We start from the raw sequence: 13,251 nt of genomic DNA on the forward strand, positions 1-13,251 counted from the left end.
TATACTGTAGTACGCTATACCTTACCAGTTCTTAGAAGGACCTTTGTGGAACTAGTAGGTTGTGATTTGCAGACTGTACCTCACTCAACCCTATATACTGTAGTACGCTATACATTACCATTCCTTATAAGGACCTTTGTGGAACTAGTAGGTTGTGATTAGCAGACTGTACCTCACTCAACCCTATATACTGTAGTACGCTATACTTTACCAGTCCTTATAAGGACCTTTGTGGAACTAGTAGGTTGTGATTAGCAGACTGTACCTCAGTCCCTATACTGATAAAGAACTGCTGCAGAATAGGGCAGCAGTCAGCAGTAGTGCACCTCAACCCTATATATTGTGGACCTATACCAGTCCTTAAGGATTAGCAGACTGTACCTCACTCAACCCTATATACTGTAGTATGCTATACCTTACCAGTCCTTAGAAGGACCTTTGTGGAACTAGTAGGTTGTGATTAGAAGACTATACCTCAGTCCCTATACTGATAAAGGACTGCTGCATAATAGGGCAGCAGTCAGCAGTAGTGCACCTCAACCCTATATATTGTGGACCTATACCAGTCCTTAAGGATTAGCAGACTGTACCTCACTCAACCCTATATACTGTAGTACGCTATACCTTACCAGTCCTTAGAAGGACCTTTGTGGAACTAGTAGGTTGTGATTAGCAGACTGTACCTCACTCAACCCTATATACTGTAGTACACTATACCTTACCAGTCCTTATAAGGACCTTTGTGGAACTAGTAGGTTGTGATTAGCAGACTGTACCTCAGTCCCTATACTGATAAAGGACTACTGCAGCAGAAGGGCAGCAGTCAAGTATAATATTCTTTCTATATTTAGAAGAAATAATATTATACGTGTACAACCCTATTACCACTTATTAAAAAATTGCCTACGGCACCTGGTATTCGCAGGCGGTCTCCTATCCAGCTACTAACCAGGCCCAAACCTGCTTAGCATCCAAGATCAGATGAGATCGGGTGCATTCAGGTTGATGTGGCCGTAGCCAATCTTGCTGGCCTCTCTCAACCCTCTTGACAAACACCAAGATGGTCACCTCGGCAAACAAGCAGAAAAATAAAACAGGTCGTCGACGCCAACAACATATTAAAACAAAGCCTACGGCACCTGGTATTCCCAGGCGGTCTCCCATCCAAATACTAACCAGGCCCATCACCATGCCATCAGATCAGTTGAGATCGGGCGCATTCAGGGTAATGAGGCCATTGACGATCTTGCTGGCCGCTCTCAACCCTCTTGACAAACGCCAAGATGGTCACCTCAGCAAACAAGCAGAAAAATAAAACAGGTCGTCGATTTCATCAACATATTAAAAAAATGCCTATGGCACCTAGTATTCCCAAGCAGTCTCCCATCCAGATACTAACAAGCCTGACCCTGCTTAGCATCCGAGATCAGATGAGATCGGGTGCATTAAGGGTTATGTGGCCGAAGATGATCTTGCTGGACACTCTCAACCCTCTTGACAAATGTCAAGATGGTCACCTCGGCAAACAAGCAGAAAAATAAAACAGGTCGTCGACGCCAACAACATATTTAAAAAAAGCCTACGGCACTTGGTATTCCCAGGAGGTCTCCCATCCAAATACTAAACAGGCCCGTCACCAGGCCATTAGATCAGTTGAGATCAGGCGCATTCAGGGTGATGAGGCCATAGACGATCTTGCTGGCCACTCTCAACCCTCTTGACAAACGCCAAGATGGTCACCTCGGCAAACAAGCAGAAAAATAAAACAGGTCGTCGATGCCAACAACATATTAAAAAAAGCCTATGGCACCTGGTATTCCCAGGCGGTCTCCCATTCAGCTACTAACCAGGCCCAACCCTGCTTAGCATCTGAGATCAGATGAGATGGTGCGCATTCAGGGTGATGTGGCCATAGACGATTTTGTTGGCCACTCTCAACCCTCTTGACAAATGCCAAGATGGTCACGTCAGCAAACAAGCAGAAAAATAAAACAAGTCGTCGACGCAACAACATATTAAAAAATTGCCTACGGCACCTGGTATTCCCAGGCGGTCTCCTATCCAGCTTCTCACCAGGCCCGACCCTGCTTAGCATCCGAGATCAGATGAGATCAGGTGCATTCAGGGTTATGTGGGCGAAGGTGATCTTGTTGGCCACTCTCAACCCTCTTGACAAACGCCAAGATGGTCACCTCGGCAAACAAGCAGAAAAATAAAACAGGTCGTCGACGCCAACAACATATTAAAAAAAAGCCTACGGGACGTTATCCCATCCAGCTACTAACCAGGCCCAACCCTGCTTAGCATCCGAGATCAGACAAGATCGGGCGCATCCATGGTGATGTGGCCATAAGCAATCTTGCTGGCCACACTCAACCCTCTTGACAAACGCCAAGATGGTCACCTCGGCAAACAAGCAGAAAAAAAAAGATCGTCGATGCCAACAACATATTAAAAAAAGCCTACGGCACCTGGTATTCCCAGGCTGTCTCCCATTCAGGTACTAACCCGGCCAAACCCTGCTTACCATCTGAGATCAGACGAGATGGTGCGCATTCAGGGTGATGTGGCCAAAGACAATCTTGTTGGCCACTCTCAACCCTCTTGACAAATGCCAAGAGGGTAACCTCAGCAAACAAGCAGAAAAATAAAACAGGTCGTCGACGCCAACAACTTATTAAAGAATTGCCTACGGCACCTGGTATTCGCAGGCGGTCTCCTATCCAGCTACTAACCAGGCCCGACCCTGCTTAGCATCCGTCCCGATCTCCTCTGATCTCAGAAGCTAAACAGGGTTGGGCCTTGCTAGTACCTGGATTGGAGACCACCTAGGAATACTAGGTGCTGTAGGCTTCCTTTTATGTGGTTGGCCGTGACCTGTTTTTTTTTCACTTGTTTCCCAAGGTGACCATCTTGGCGTTTGTCAAGAGGGTTGAAAGTGCCTGAAGAGATTGCCTACGGGCACATCACCCTGAAAGCACCCGATCTCGTTTGATGTTGGAGGCTAAGAAGAGTCGGGCCTTGTTAGTACCTGGATGGGAGACCGCCTGGGAATACCAGGTGTCGTAGACTTCTTTTGATGTTGTTGGCGTTGACCTGTTTTTTTTTCGCTTGTTTCCCAAAGTGACCATCTTGGTGTTTGTCAAGAGGGTTGAGAGTGCCTGAAGAGATTGCCTATGGCCACATCACTCTGAAAGCACCCAATCTCGTCTGATCTTGGAGGCTAAGAAGAGTCGGGCCTGGTTAGTACCTGGATGGGAGACCACCAGGGAATACCAGTTATTGTAGGCTTCTTTTTATGTTGTTGGCGTTGATTCGTTTTTTTTTTTTGCTTGTTTCCCAAGGTGACCATCTTGGCATTTGTCAAGAGGGTTGAGAGTGCCCAAAGAGATCGCTTACAGCAGCATCACCCTGAAAGAGCCCTATCTCTTCTCTTCTCTGAGGCTAAGAAGGGTTGGGCCTAGTTAGTACCTGGATGGGAGATGGCGTTGGAATACCAGGTGCCGTATTCTTCTTTTTATGTTGTTGACATTGACCTGTTTTTTTTCGCTTGTATCTCAAGGTGACTATCTTGGCATTTGTCAAGAGGGTTGAGAATGCCCAAAGAGATTGCCTATGGGCACATAACCCTGAAAGCACCCGATCTCCTCTGATCTCAGAAGCTAAACAGGGTTGGGCCTTGCTAGTACCTGGATTGGAGACCACCTGGGAATACTAGGTGCTGTAGGCTTCTTTTTATGTTGTTGGCCTTGACCTGTTTTTTTTTTCACTTGTTTCCCAAGGTGACCATCTTGGCGTTTGTCAAGAGGGTTGAGAGTGCCCGAAGAGATCACCTACGGCCCCATCACCCTGAAAGCGCCCAATCTCGTCTGATCTCGGATGCTAAACAGTGCCGGGCCTGGTTAGTACCTGGATGGGAGACCGCCTGGGAATACCAGGTGCCATAGGCTTCTTTTTTTTTTATTTAGTAGTATGCGACATACAATGCAAAGGCAACTTCACAGAATGTGTGATACAAATAGTTACAAACAAACGATCATATTGCATGGATATCAGAGCCAATGGTAAGAAGTCCGAGGAGAATAGCACGTGTACAGCTTTTCGGTCATATCAAGATGAGATTAAAGCTCCATCTCGTTGGGATCCTCTACCACTTAAAATATTATTGATACTAGCCCTGCTACCCTCGAAGAGTTTAGATATCCATAGATAGGGGAAGAGTATTGTGTAGTAGTCAAATGGGCTCGGAACATACCATTTTCTTTTCCCTTTTTTGAGTTAAGAAGGGAAATAGTAGAACTGAAAGGAGGGAGAAGGGGAAAGAGAAGATTGGGGAAGGAAATGGCAGAAAAGGAAAAGAAGGGGTAAGGGGGTGTCGTGGGTAGAGTGGATAGGGTGAGGTCCCCTCCCAGGGAGCAAGAGACGCCCTCGGCTCACCAGCTCATCAGCTGTCCAACGTTTGGAACAGCGATCTCCAACGATCACCATGAGCTTACTATGTCTCGCGGAGGTATTCTTCCGAAAAGCAAAACTTGGTCCAGTAGAACCATCTGTTCCCATGCTCCTCCGTTTTATCCCTCATTGTGGCAGACAGGTCTTCCATTCGTTCAATATCATTTACCCTTGCGAACCACTGGGTCACCATTGGAGCAGATTGCTCTTTCCACTGACTTGGGATGCAGGCCCTAGCTGCATTGAGGAGATGTTTAAGTAAGGACTTATGATAACGCTTTCTCGACATAGGAGTTAGATTGAGAAGAACTGCTGCGGGATCATTGGCTAAGGAAATGTCTGTGAACTTGTGGATGAGTCTCAGGACAGGCTGCCAGAATGTTTGTAATTTAGGGCATTCCCAGAAAATGTGGAGAATGGTGCCAGCCTGTTGCCCACAGCGACAGCAGCGGTCAGATTGACCAGGGAATATTTTGGCCAACACCACCGGTGTACGATACCAGCGTGTGATCAGCTTATATGAGATCTCCTGATATTTACTGCAGAGTGACGACTTATGGGCGAAAAAGAGTATTCTGTCCTTCTGTGGTTTGGAGAATGTAGTTTGTAAGTCCCTTTTCCATTTAGCTAGGAAGGGTGGATCCGTGGAGGATTGTACGTCTGTCAGGATTTGGTAGGACCTAGAGAGGGAACCACGAATTGGGCCATCATCCAGGCAAAGTTCCTCGAAGGGGTGGAATTGTCTAGAGAAGAACGAATGGTTAGGTAGTGATCCGAGGAAATGGATTAGCTGTCTAGCTCTCCAGCTATCCAATGCAACAGGTACTTGCTCTAGCAGTATGGTCCCCATGGGAATCAAGCCCGTGGGTCCAAGAAATAGGGCTGCTCTCAGAAGCCCTTTCGGGGCTTGCCTGGTAAAAGCCTGGTCAGACAGGCCCGGAGGGAATCTAGGATGTCCAATAATTGGGGTCATAGGTGAAGGGAAGTTAGTCAGGTGGGAAAGGTGAAAAAAACTATCCATCTCGGCGAGCGAGGGGCCAATTAACGGGTGAGTAGTCACACAGGGCTCCAATGGCCTCCCCGCCCAAGGCAGACCAGCCAGTGGAACCCGCGCCATCTCCTGCTCTAGCTTGACCCATAGCTTCAGTTCCCCATGCTGGTGTCTTATCACATATGGTCCCCCATCGGATAGTGTCCGCTGTGTACTGCGCATGCGCAGTACACAGCAACACAGATTCCGAAAATTGCCGAGCATGAACGGCCCCTGCGCACTGAGTCCAGGTTCTATCCCCACTATCCAAGTGGACATAGAGTAAGAATATAACAGAGCCGAGCGCAGCGAGGCTGAGCCCGAAGCGTGGCGAGCGAAGCTCGCCTGTGAAGGGGCCCTCTAATATTCACAACCTTATGTCCGCATGGATGGTGGGGCTACCACCTCCACTCACCGCGCAGGCGCCGTTCAACTTCGGAGATTTTCCAAAGCTTCGTCTGCTCTGTACTGCGCATGCGCAGTATGGCGCAGACACTATATCATGGCCGGACAGTATATGGCAGAACACCGGCACCAGTCAACCACCAGTGTCATGTGCGTCGCTGTGTAATATAGAGCAGGGTCCGGGAAGCCAATACCTCCCCGCAATTTCGGTCGCAATAGCATTGCCCTACCAATACGCATATGTTTTCCGCGCCAGAAGAACTTGATAAAGATTGAGCGAACCGCATGAAAGAAAGTCTGGGGTATTTTGATAGGTAAGGCTTGTAGTAGATACAGAAGTCGTGGCATCGCGTTCATCTTCAACACATTACAGCGTCCGAACCATGACAGAGCTAGTGGGTCCCATCTTTTAGGGTCCGCTGTAAGCCCATAGGCTTCTTTTTATGTTGTTGGCTTTGACCTGTTTTTTTTGCTTGTTTCTCAAGGCGACCATCTTGTCGTTTGTCAAGAGGGTTGGGCGTGTCTTGAAGAGAATGCTTACGGCCACATCAACCTGAAAGCACCCGATCTCGTCTGATTTCAGAGGCTAAGCAGCGTCAGGCCTGGTTAGTACCTGGATGGGAGACTGCCTGGAAAGACCAGGTGCCATAGAAGGATCTGGTCTGGTTAGTGTCTTGATTGGGAGATCGCCTGGGAATACTGGATGCCGTAGGTTGGCTTTGACCTGTTTTTTTAGCTTGTTTCCCAAGGTGACCATCTTGGCCTTTGTCAAGAGGCTTCAGAGTGCCCAAAGAGTTAATGTTAATTTTGTTGCGCACGAAGACGGCTTACATTGACTGTTTTACGTTTCCACTGGAAAGAGAATCCTATTGCAAAGAGGTAGCGAGCGATGGTTGCATTACTCTTAATGTGTAAAGGTTTTAAAAAGATGGTTTTGTGTGAATTTTGCTTTAACGTAAAATTAGCTGTAGACATTATAACTATGGTTAGGTTTACAATGATTTAGAGTTAGTAATCTCTATAATATAATAATAATAAGTATAGCAAAACAAATTAGGAAAATATTGAGGCAGTATATATAGGTCGAGATAAAGTGAATACACAAAAGGGATCAAGGGATAGTTGCAAAGTAATATCCTCATTAAGGCAGAATGTCGGAATAGCAATGAGATTCGATGGTTGCAACATAAAACGAAATATGAGCACGGCTAAAATACAGAACAACAGTACATAATTTAAGAGTACAGTAGAATATAGTATAAATTATTTAAGATTAAATAGACTTAGAATGAAAAAAATCTAAGTTTAAATCGTTGAGTAAATCGTTGAGTAAATCGTAAATTTATCAGCTAAATTAACGCTGAGATTATGATTAATTTCACAGTTCCATTACGCGGTCCTTTTCCACTGGTGTAGTCATAATTTAATATCAGTAATTGCTATCAGTAAATATTAAAATTGTAAGACGGTTCATGGTTATGTGGAATTGATATGGATTTAAAAGCGGTACATTAATTTTCTGAAGCATATGGCAGAAAGACGGCTTACACTGCTTTTCTCACATTTTGCTGCGGTAAAAAGAAATGTTTTGTCACTGTGTTTTAACTGTGACAGTTAAGGTGGAGAAAAAGAAGTAATACAGAAAATAGAGTCAAACAGTGGAAACGTTTATTTGTCATGACAGCTGATACTGGTTGAGCAATAAAACTGTTTTATTAAGATGTAAGACTAGTTTTATTCTCTACATATAGGCTTTTCAGAGAGTTGTATAATATAGGCGACCAATAGGACATTTAAATGGCTTAATATTGTAGGGAGGAAGTATCGCTGTTCAAAGGTAAGAGATTGAAAGCTTAGCTTGAAAATGGCCGAGAAATAGTTGCGTTAGTCTAAATTTAAAGGATATGCCGGTACCAATGAGAAAGCTTATATTAGACTAGTTGATCTTTGCATTACACAATCCTATTATTATTATTATTATTATTGAGATCATAGTGCAGAGAGATACTCAGTTAATGTCAGAGATACTTGGTTAATGTCAGAAAAGCAATAAAACTGTTTACATCGTTAGAGAGCGATAGTTACATTACTCTTAGTATGTGCAGCATGTCTGGTAGCAAATGGATGGTTTTGTGAACATTTTGCATTACCGTACAATTAGCGGTAGAACTCATCGAAGTGAATAGATTTAAGCGGATTTTGAGATAGTACTCTCTATTTCTAATAAGAAATAAAGAAAAATAAGTCAGGATGGTGTGTCAGGACTGTCACATACCCAATGTGACAGTTGATGTGGAGAATTACAAATATGCAAAATAGAGCAAAAGAGTACATGGTTTATTTTGATGTATGATAGTTTTATTGCATGCTTGATGTGGATGATTAAAATCGTGTAGTGATCTATATTTAGCATAAGAATGAAAAGACATAACATGGCAATGAGACAAACTCCATTAGAGATGTGAGCTAGATGAAATGATGAAATGTCTCTGTATAGCCCAGATTGTCTTCTGTTATCACTTAGCCTACCCTCTAAATTCACTAGCCTCTCTATATGAACCAGCATGTTTACACTAGCCGGTCTTCTGCATACAATAGCCTGTCTTCGATATACACTAGCCTATGTTCTGAATACACTAGCCCGTCTTCTGTCTTCTGTATGCCCTAGCCTGTCTTCTGTATACATTAGTCTCTCTGTATAAACTAGCATCTCTGTATACCCCAAACTGTCTTCTGTAAAAACTTGTCTCTCTTTATAGCCTGTCTAGCCTTTCTTCTGTACACACTAGCTTCTCTGTATACACTAACCAGGCTTCTATATACAATAGCTTCACTCTATGCACTAGCCTCTCTGTATAATCTAGCCTCTCTATATACCCTAGATAGTGTTCTGCATACACTAGCCTCTCCGTAGAAGCCAGCCTTTATTCTGTATTCACTAGCCTTTCTTCTGTATGCTGTAGTCTTCTATATATACTAGCTTCTCTGTACACCCCTGCATCTCTGTAATACACTAAACCCTCTGTATACCACAGCCTGTCTTCTGTATACACTAGACTGTAAAAACTAGCTAGAATACACCAGCCTGTCTTCTGTACCCACTAGACTCTGTGTATACACTACCCAGTCTTCTGTATACACTGTCAGCTTGGATGTATACCCAAGCCTGTCTTCTGTATACACTAGGATCTCTATATGCACTGTCCTATCTGTATACACTCGACTCTCTCTATACACTAACCTCTCTATATACACTAACATCTTTGTATATACTAGCTTCTCTTTAAACTAGCCTCTCTGTGTACCCCAGCCTCATTGTTTACTCTAGCATCTCTGTATACTCAAGCCTATCTGCATACACGAGTCTGTATTCTGTATTCACTAGCCTTTCTTCTGTCTTCTATATATACTAGCTTCTCTGTACACCCTTGCATCTCTGTAAACACTGTCTGAACTAGCCAGTATTATGTATACACTCACCGACTGTATACACTAGACTCTCTGAATACACTAAACCCTCTGTATACCACAGCCTGTCTTCTGTATACACTAGACTGTAAAAACTAGCTAGAATACCCCAGCCTGTCTTCTTTACCCACTAGACTCTCTGTATGCACTACCCAGTCTTCTGTATACACTGTCAGCTTTGATGTATACCCAAGCCTGTCTTCTGTATACGCTCGTTTCTCTATATGCACTGTCCTTTCTGTATACTCTCGACCCTCTCTATACATTAACCTCTCTATATACACTAACATCTTTGTATATACTAGCCTCTCTTTAAATTAGCCTCTCTGTGTACCCCAGCCTCACTGTTTACTCTAGCATCTCTGTATACTCAAGCCTATCTACATACACGAGTCTGTATTCTGTATTCACTAGCCTTTCTTCTGTATGCTGTAGTCTTCTATATATACCAGCTTCTCTGTACACTTCGGAACCTCCACCAGGATGGAGGCGAAGTATTGTCTCCTGGGATTAGTTGAAGGAGTTGGAAACCCGGGAAGCAGCCAGATGGCAGTTCTGAGATGCCTATTTCAGGCAAGGAAACTGATTGCCCAACCCTGCTTAGCCTCCAATGTTGGCACTGACTTGTTTTTTTTCTCTTGTTTCCCAAGATGACCATGTTGGCGTTTGTCAAGATGGTTGAGAGTGCCCGAAGAGATCGCCTATGGCCCCATTATCTTGAAAGTGCCTGATCTTGTCTGATCTCGGAGGCTAAGCATTGTTGGGCCTGATTAGTAACTGGATGGGAGACCAACTGGGAATACCAGGTGCCATAGGATTCTTTTTATGTTGTTGGTGTTAACATGGTTTTTTTTTCCGCTTGTTTCCCAAGGTGATCATCTTGGCATTTGTCAAGAGGGCTGAGAGAGCCCAAAGAAATCTCCTACGGCCACATCCCCCTGAAAGCGCCCGATCTCATCTGATCTCAGAGGCTAAGCAGGGTCCGGCCTGGATAGTACCTAATTAAAGGTGCCGTAGGAATCTTTTTATATTGTTGGCTTTGACCTGTTTTTCTTTCGCTTGTTTCCCAAGGTGACCATTTTAGCATCAGTCAAGAGTTTTGAGTATGTCCCAAAGCGTTCGCCTGAGGTCACATCACCCTGAAAGCGCCCGATCTCAGAGGCTAAGCAGGGTCTGGGTCAGATGGGAGACCACCAGGGTCTATGTTGTTGGCGTTGACCTGTTTTTTTTCACTTGTTTCCCAAGATAACCATCTTGGTATTTGTCAAGAGGGTTGAGAGTGTCTAAATAGAACACCTATGGCCACATCACCCTGAAAGCGCACAATCTCATCTGATCTCGGAGGCCTAGCAGTGTACGGCCTGGTTAATACCTGTATGGGAGACCATCTGTGAATACCAGGTGCCGTAGGCTTCTTTTTATGTTGTTGGCGTTTACCTGTTTATTTTCGCTTGTTTCCCAAGGTGACCATCTTGGCGTTTAACAAGAGGGTTGAGAGTGCCCAAAGAGATCACCTACGGCCCCATCACCCTGAAAGCGCCCAATCTCATCTGATCTCAGAGGCTAAACAGTGTCGGGCCTGGTTAGTACCTGGATGGGAGACCGCCTGTAAATACCAGGTTCCATAGGCTTCTTTTTATGTTGTTGGCTTTGAACTGTGTTTTTTGCTTGTTTCTCAAGGCGACCATCTTGGCGTTTGTCAAGAGGGTTGGGTGTGTCTTGAAGAGAACGCTTACGGCCACATCACCCTTAAAGCACCCGATCTCGTCTGATTTCAGAGGCTTAGCAGCGTCAGGCCTGGTTAGTACCTGGATGGGAGACTGCCTGGGAAGACCAGGTGACATAGAAGGATCTGGCCTGGTTAGTGTCTTGATTGGGAGATCGCATGGGAATACCGGATGCTGTAGGATTCTTTTTATGTTGTTGGCTTTGACCAGTTTTTTTTCCCTTGTTTCCCAAGGTGACCATCTTGGCATTTGTCAAGAGGGTTGAGAGTGCACAAAGAAATTTCCTACGGGCACAACACCCTGAAAGCGCCCAATCTCATTTGGTCTCAGAGGCTAAGCAGGGTTGGGCCTGGTTTGTACCTGGATGGGAGACCGCCTGGGTTTTCCAGAGCCGGTCATGTCCAGAACCCTGGGGTTCTTCTGGGTCCCGAAGGCTAGTAAGGAGACAAGGCATAGTCAAAAGGGCGGACGGGGGAAGAAGAGAGTGCAAAGACGGAGAGAGAGGAGGTGGGGGGATGGCGGCGGGGAAAAAAAGAAAAATAAAGACAAAAAGGGAGGGGGGAATGCCACCCAGGGCAGACATGGCCTTCGTAGGTAAACGTTAGATGTTCAGTCGTTTTCTGGGACAGAGGCACTGCTCACCTCCCGAATGTAGTCTCGAGTACCAGTAAAATACCTCCAGGGCCTCCATGTAACACTAAATGCCTCTTCAGTGTTGTGAAGGGTGGCGGTCAATTCTTCCATCCAGAGAATATGATTGACTTTGGAATACCACAGCACCTTGGATGGGGGCTGAGGCTGCCTCCACAGTGCCGGAATGCAGGCCCAGGCGGCATTCAGGAGTTGCATCGTGAGGGTTTTTTTGTATTTTCGAACAGGCTGTTGGGTCAAGTGTAGAAGGCACGCTGCTGGGAACCCAAAAGTTCCTCAAGGCCGGGCATGCCCAGAAAAGGTGTCCCATGGTCCCCGTATCTGAATTTCACCTCCAACAAACATCCGGGATCGATCTATCCATTTTATTCAGAAGGCATGGGACTCTATACCAGCGTGAGACTATCTTGTATCCTGATTCTTGATATTGGTTTGCGATGGAAGCTTTATGTACTAAGGTCAGGATCTTCCCTATCTGTTGTGGGGTAAATGTGATGCCTAAGTCCCTCTCCCATTTGTGGATAAATGGTGGGGTCGACTCCTCCTCCTGACTACTCAATAGGTTGTACAGGAGGGAGAGGGTGTGTCGCACAGGTTCCCTTTTGTGACAGATGGATTCATAGGGTGTCAGGTCTCTAGGAGTGTAGGGGGCCCTTTGTATGGCCAGAAGAAAGTGACGAAGTTGATAAGCGCTAAACAAGTCAAGCGGAGGGTCAGAAAGCTCGGCGACAGTTTGCGTGGTCGGGAGCCCTCCCGAGGGCCACACCTCTCCCAGACGCTGTTTCCCCACCACTGTCAACTGTCGCAGTTTCTTGTTGGTAAATCCCGGTGGGAAGTCTGGATTACCTATAACCGGAGTCATTGGTGATGGCAGGGGAGCAATGTGTGTGCAGCGGAACAACCTCCGCACAACAGCCAACGTAGCTCCCACTACGGGGTGACCTCTGAGGTCTTTTGGTAGGGAGGACAGGAGCCACGGGGAGGTCAATAGGGGAATGGATCCATCCTCAATCTCCATCTCCACCCACTGCTTGTGTGGGCCATTACAATGCCAATCAACGACTCTCGCTAGCAGAGTCACTCTGTAGTATTGTCTGAGATCTGGGAGACCCAGACCCCCCCTTGTCCTTTGGTCTGGCAAGCAATTGCAAACGGGCTCTGGGCAGTTTGCGCGCCAGAATAAAGTCCCGGAGCAGCACCTGCAGTTGTCTTAAAAAAATTGGGGGTAACCGGATCGGTAATGTCTGGAACATGTATAAGATCCGCGGGAGGGCCGTCATTTTGAATGCATTACAGCGCCCGAACCAGGTCAGTGTTAAAGCATGCCAGTTTCCCAAATCAGATTTCAGTCTATCCAGGAGAGGGACAAAATTAAGCGGGTACAATTGCGCTAAATCCGGTGCGATGTCAACGCACAGGTAACGTATAGATTTTTCAGCCCAGTAGAATGGAAAAGCGGAGCGGAGCCTCTTGGCCTCACCATCCGAGACCGATATATTCAATACAGCTGACTTGGCG

At 45.8% G+C, this 13,251-nt stretch overlaps 8 pseudogenes; 4 read left to right on the forward strand and 4 right to left on the reverse strand.

Moving 5' to 3' along the window:
* Window positions 1-900: 900 nt before the first annotated feature.
* Window positions 901-1,019, reverse strand: LOC143937359 (5S ribosomal RNA; annotated as a pseudogene).
* A 331-nt stretch (window positions 1,020-1,350) lies between these two features.
* LOC143937175 (5S ribosomal RNA) lies at window positions 1,351-1,468 on the reverse strand (annotated as a pseudogene).
* A 330-nt stretch (window positions 1,469-1,798) lies between these two features.
* Window positions 1,799-1,917, reverse strand: LOC143937410 (5S ribosomal RNA; annotated as a pseudogene).
* A 107-nt stretch (window positions 1,918-2,024) lies between these two features.
* LOC143937140 (5S ribosomal RNA) lies at window positions 2,025-2,143 on the reverse strand (annotated as a pseudogene).
* Window positions 2,144-2,953: 810 nt separating this feature from the next.
* LOC143936756 (5S ribosomal RNA) lies at window positions 2,954-3,072 on the forward strand (annotated as a pseudogene).
* A 100-nt stretch (window positions 3,073-3,172) lies between these two features.
* LOC143937248 (5S ribosomal RNA) lies at window positions 3,173-3,291 on the forward strand (annotated as a pseudogene).
* A 320-nt stretch (window positions 3,292-3,611) lies between these two features.
* On the forward strand, window positions 3,612-3,730 carry LOC143937726 (5S ribosomal RNA; annotated as a pseudogene).
* Window positions 3,731-3,831: 101 nt separating this feature from the next.
* LOC143937363 (5S ribosomal RNA) lies at window positions 3,832-3,950 on the forward strand (annotated as a pseudogene).
* Window positions 3,951-13,251: the final 9,301 nt, after the last annotated feature.

This window comes from Lithobates pipiens, unplaced genomic scaffold (assembly GCF_037356315.1).
Source record: "Lithobates pipiens isolate NorthernLeopardFrog02 unplaced genomic scaffold, aLitPip1_a1.2 Scaffold_28, whole genome shotgun sequence".
NCBI classification, from domain to species: domain Eukaryota; kingdom Metazoa; phylum Chordata; class Amphibia; order Anura; family Ranidae; genus Lithobates; species Lithobates pipiens.